This window comes from Silene latifolia, chromosome X, assembly GCF_048544455.1.
Source record: "Silene latifolia isolate original U9 population chromosome X, ASM4854445v1, whole genome shotgun sequence".
NCBI lineage: Eukaryota > Viridiplantae > Streptophyta > Magnoliopsida > Caryophyllales > Caryophyllaceae > Silene > Silene latifolia.
Genome location: NC_133537.1, coordinates 108,593,707 through 108,599,803, shown reverse-complemented (window position 1 = coordinate 108,599,803; position 6,097 = coordinate 108,593,707). Strand labels below are relative to the sequence as shown.

At 38.5% G+C, this 6,097-nt stretch overlaps 1 non-coding gene across 1 annotated transcript; it reads right to left on the bottom strand.

Annotated features, from left to right (window-relative positions):
• Positions 1–668: 668 nt before the first annotated feature.
• On the bottom strand, positions 669–775 carry LOC141625106 (small nucleolar RNA R71). Its single transcript, XR_012534902.1, has one exon. It is a non-coding gene; the product is annotated as a small nucleolar RNA R71 (small nucleolar RNA).
• Positions 776–6,097: the final 5,322 nt, after the last annotated feature.

The window sequence follows — 6,097 nt, the reverse complement described above, 5'->3', positions numbered from 1 at the left end:
TAGGAGACTAACGATTTGTCAAGTGCATGCCTAGAAGGAACCACCAAGCTCTTCTCTTCAACTCCGACCCCGAAAGGCTTTTTAGAACCTTGAGGACAAGGACCCTTGAGAGAGTTAGGAATAGTTCCCCTCAAGCAAACTTGGACCAACCAAATTCATACATCCCACAAAATATTGATACCACAACCACACTTCAACCAAACCTCACAATTGAGACTCTACTAGAAAACCCCTTTCATAACTTCCCTAATTATAATAGCCCACCTCAAACACCACCACATCAAGTACCGAATCCACCACCACAAATGGCTCTTAGAGATCATAACCGGCCTAACCATAATGATTCATGTAACCCTATCAATTTTGGCACCTTGGCCCCAAACAACTTTGAAATGCATCCCGCCCAAGTCGGGTTAATTGAGAAGGACTTGTTCGGGGGTCATATTGAAGAGGATGCCCATGCTCATCTCCGGAAGTTTAAGAGGAAAGTTTCAATGATGAAGAAGAATGGGGTGTCCGAAGACACATTTAGAATGATGTTATTTCCGTTTTCATTGACGGGCAAAGCGGACCGATGGTTGAACATCCACCCACCGGATACTTTCACTACTTGGGATGCTTTGGCTAAAGCATTCATGGCCAAGTATTACCCTTCCTCCAAGACCGCGATGCTCTGTAATGAGATCCATACGTTCCAACAAGAGGATGGGGAGTCTTTGGGTGAAGCTTGGGACCGTTATCAAGACTTGATAGCGAGTTGCCCCCACCATGGAATACCGGAATGGTACATCACTCAAACATTCTTCCAAACTTTGCTACCAAGGACTAAGGAGATGGTAAATGCCTCCGCGGGGGGAGGATTTGATCACTTGAGTGATGAAGAGGGCACGACATTGATCAAGAAAATGGTAGACTCGGAGGCAAACTATGGTTCTAGAGGAAACATGCTAAGAAGGAATGGGAAGTTTCCTAAGGAAAGAACCTCCAACTCCGAGACAAATGCCAAGCTCGACTTACTCACAAAACAATTTGAGAAGTTTTCAAGAAATCAAGTGAACCAAGCCGCAACCTCATATGGGGCACCCATGGAAGAAGTGGCTCAAGTCGCAAGTTGTGAACTTTGTGGAGGAAGTGACCATACTTATGACTTGTGTGGCAACAATTACAATGGGGTCTATGAAGAGAATGTTCAAGAGGTTAACGCTTTTCAAGCCTTTAACAACAATTCAAGACCCACAAGACCATCTTACAACAACCCAAACGTCTACAATCCAAATACCAATTTCTACCACCCCGGTTTGAGGAACCACCCCAACTTTAGTTACAAAAGCACCAATGTTCAAAACCCACAACACCTTCAACCACAAGCCCCAACCCACCTGGTTTTGCTCAACAAAGGGGAATATTCCCCAACCCAAGACCTAATCCCGGGAATCAAAACCAATGGCAAAACAACAATCAAAACCAAAATTATGGGAACCAAGCACAAGGATACCAAGATTTTGGTGGAAATCAAGGCAACCAAGGGTTTTACCAAGGGAATCAAGTGAATCAAGCGAACCAAGGATTTGGGCAAGGGTATGTTCAAGGGTTTCAAGAACAAGGTCAAGGATCAAACTTCAACAACAATGGTCCTAGAGCTAACTTCCAAGGGGGGCAAAACAACAACCAAGGTCCCAATGCTCGGTATGACTATGGGTTCCCTTTACCCATAGCCAACCAACCTCATCAAGAACCCCAAGGTGAGCTCTCTCAAGTTGAGCTATTGAAGATGATAAAAAACATGCAACTTCAACATAGCCAAGAGATAGCTAATTTTGCTAAAGCTACTCAACAAGAACAAGCAAACTTGAGGGCTACCTTCCTTAAGGACATGAGGGAAATGGAATCTAGGATGGCTTCTCATGCTATGGCTAACCCTCAACGGCCGCCCGGTGGTTTGTTGGCTCAAGGACAAAGCTCCAAAGATGCCTCAAATAGCCACCATGCTCATGCGGTAGTGCTAAGGAGTGGTGTAGAGCTTGAGGACCCCTACAAGGACCTTGTGGAAGAAATGGATGAAGATCCCATGAGGGATGAGTTGGAAGTAAATGATGAAGAGGAAAGCTCACCCGTTGAACAATTGAGTAAAGCTAGAGAAGACAAGAGAGGGAAGAAGGTTTGTGAAGATGTGTCTAGAAAGGTAATACTAGAGGACAAGGATGTTGATGGGTATGTTGAAGACCTCCCTTATGAGGAGGAAGCTATTGAAGAAGTACCTTTGCAACAATCTAAAAAGGTAACAAGGAATTCGACTCCTCCAAAGGTATCTTCAAATTCCCAACTTGTTCCTAAAATTCCTTACCCTTCAAGAGCCATAAAGAGTAGGGAAAACCTTAAATATGCCAAGTTTTGTGACATGCTTGAGAAACTTGAGGTTACCCTACCCTTTACGGAGGTGATAATGAACATGCCAACCTACTCAAAATTTTTAAAAGATATTTTGACAAAGAAAAGAGTCTTGGGTGGCCAAGAAATAGTGGCTATGGAAGAGGCATGCAGTGCTCATATCCTTAATAAAATGCCCACTAAGCTTGGTGACCCGGGGAGCTTTTCAAATCCCATGTGTAGTAGGTGGTGTGCCCATATCTGAAGGAAATGTAGATTCATATACACACTAACATACTCTTATATGTTGAAATTAATTTGTCATAAAATTAAATGTGGATTTTATGCATGCAAACAATAATAAAATAGAGGAGAAATCATGTCCTTACTTTGATAATTTCGGTTTAATGGGCACAAGAGAGATCACCTTTCTCTCTTGTTCTTGAGCTTTTCCTTATGGAAGAACAAAGATCCAAGCATAGGATCTCTCCCTAAGCTTTATACCCAAGGCTATCTCTTAATACAAATTAATATTATAAGTACTAGTATAATATTAATAAGGTAGAAAATTGAACCAAAATATTATTTAACACTTGAATATTTCGGTTTTTTATGAGAGAAGGAGAGGAGGATTTTTCTTCTCACTAGAACTTATATTTTGGATGATAAGTTGAATGAATAATAATACACTACACTTAGTATATTATTAGGTAAAATTATAGGAAAAACAATGATGGGTTTTTCTTCCCAAAACCGTGTAAGAGGAGAGGTTAAGGGGAGCCAATGCATGCCCACATTTGTCTTCACAAGGAGTAGTAGGGTTGCATGGCTACTAAAGCAAAACAATCATTATGTTTAGCTACTAATTAAACAATTAATTAGCTTAAAACTCCTCCAATTTTCGGCACTTTTAGTTAATATGGATTCCATATTAATTTTGTCAATTGTCAATATCTTACATGTCACATGTCACATAAACTTGTTATGTATTTTTATCATATTAAAAATCAACGTATTAATAAAAATACGTCACATACAAAAATCGACTTAGTAATTTCATAATTACTTGTGCCAAAAATTTTACCAATTATAAATTACAACCGATTGTATTTATAACAATTCATTCAAATTTAATTGTTACATTAAACAATTATTTCATCCGAGTAATGATACAATTCAATTACTCAGACCGTATCTTATTTAATCACATTTCAATATGATACGTAAATTTTACTTCCAAAATCGTCCGTCAATTTTCAAGTAATTTAATTAACTCGTAACATTTTACGATTAATTAAATAATCAATTAAGAGTGTTGCCCTATAGGTATGACCTAGGGGGTCAATCGATCACCACCGTCACACGACAAGTAATGTCAAACTCTAGTCGACCAATCATTACCGATATATGTTGACCATTGATGATAATAAAATTACTTCCCAATTGTATTCTATATAATGAGATTTAAACATGTGATCATCATGATCAACAATCGTGATCGCATTATTGTCGGAGGACACATATTCCAACAATCTCCCACTTGTCCTCGACAAGTGTGCGTTCACCAATTCTCTTGTCCTATTACTATCTCCCACTCAATGCAAGGTGTCTTTCGTGTCGTACTTGCAAGTGATCATATCGAGATTCGTTTCCTCGATCCGGAGAATAACCTGTTTGACCGGACTTATCTATCATAGATACTTTCCGAGCGTGGCCACGCATTTTCCAATTCATTACTCCTCGAGTGGCCCCGAGATATTGTTATAACCCTGACTAGGGGTGGACAATTCCTATCGCACTCATTCCCTTCGACTAGCCACACCATCATAACCCAAAATATGCCCATTTGACCCCATTTACGAAGGTCGTAGTAACACAAATCAAAGTTAATCAAATCATGCCATCTTAGGCGAATAGTCTTTAGTCAAAAGAATCGACTCATTCGAATACTATAGTAGCTCTCGCCACGACCAGGCTATATAAATTTGCCAAAACTCTATAAGCGGTCATTAGGCCCGACAAAATGTTCCTAACATGATGCCTATGTGATCGATTAGTCATCTCACATGACTCTATGGCACTTGAACTTGCCATCAATCGCATCACACTCTAGTCACTTCGAAACGTCACCTCATACAAGTAACTATGGGCAAATACAATGTTAATCCGTGTTCACTTTAACGGGGTTCAATTGTCTCTACAACCCGTTTGGATACAACAAAGTACAAGGTGAGTTAATAATAACTCAAACGACAAATGTCGACATCACACTCGGGTAGTCAATATCATATTACAACCTTGTGATGTTTATCATAAGTGTAAACACTTATTGATTGCAATAGAAGTTTAACATCCCATGTGTCCATGTGTTCAAACTTCTTACACTTGCATTTTCCTTCACATTCATGTTCTCTCTCATAGCATGAATCTTACCAAGTACACATCAAGGTTCTCGACCTTGGTTTTGGTTCTTTAACTTGAAGGAACTTTCTTATCGATCATCTCATAACGAACGAATTTGCGATGAATAATACATCTTGTACCGATCAAGTATTCCATCCACACACAATGCACTAGGTATATGTTTTGTAGAATCTTGTAACAATTGACAAGATTATTTAGCTTAGCACTTCTCACAAGTCCTAGCTTTACTAGGAAAGATTGTTTTTGAATAACCTCTTATTCAACCAAGCATCTTTCCAAAACTTCTCATTTCTCTTTCTGGGCTTGAAAGATTCTGGATTCTCATAAATCCTCATATGTGCTCGGATTTTCTACAATATGTGCAACCTCTTGACACACAATAGAGCATTCCGTCAAACACCAAAATCGCTCATCGGATTCTACTCGAGAATTCATGACGTTTCTATTATGGCTTACCAATCAATCATCATGCTCTTATGCATATGATTCATAATTGGACATGTATATGATTATTCTAATGGCGGAAACATTAGTTACTAATAATCATGAGATCAACCGTTCATAGGTTCAATGAACGACCATGACTGCTAATGGTAATTCCATTTTCATCTACATGAATAACCTATGTGAATGTTGATATGATGTGTATCTCTTAATACTAATCCAACATCTCTTGATGTAATTGGATTCATCATTGTCCATTTTCATCCAGAATTGAAAGCTCAAAAGCTTCTTTATGAAAGAAGGTATTTGCTCGTCATTCTTTAATGAGTGATGAGTTTTAAACATTCAAGGATGATAGCTCCCACTAAATTCCATGTCTTCACATGAGATTTTCCTAACTCCCACTCAATTCAACACATTTCGAAATTGACTTCTCAATCGAAATTTTATTCAAGAATTTAAATATAAATTGCTTTGCCAAGTTACTAGGATAAAACCATATATGTTCCCATCATATCCTTTCAAAATACCTATTTTGAAGTGGTCTCATCTCAACCTTACGGAAAGGGATTTTAAATCCCCAACACACTCATGTCATAATGATGTGTAGTAATGTCATTATTCAAATATAAACAATATCTAGAATACGTCCTTCACAATTACCCTTTTGGAAGGAGGTTTAACCATTTCATAGGGAGGTTAAGCAATGACATTTGCGTGGTTAAAACTTTGGCCATTGAAGATATCGGTATATCAATTTTGCAACTCGATCATAACTAGTATGTTACTTTGATTCATTTAGGCTCTTAAGTAAATCTCATGGTTGAAACTATTGGTCAAATGTTTCATAAACTTAGTCAAA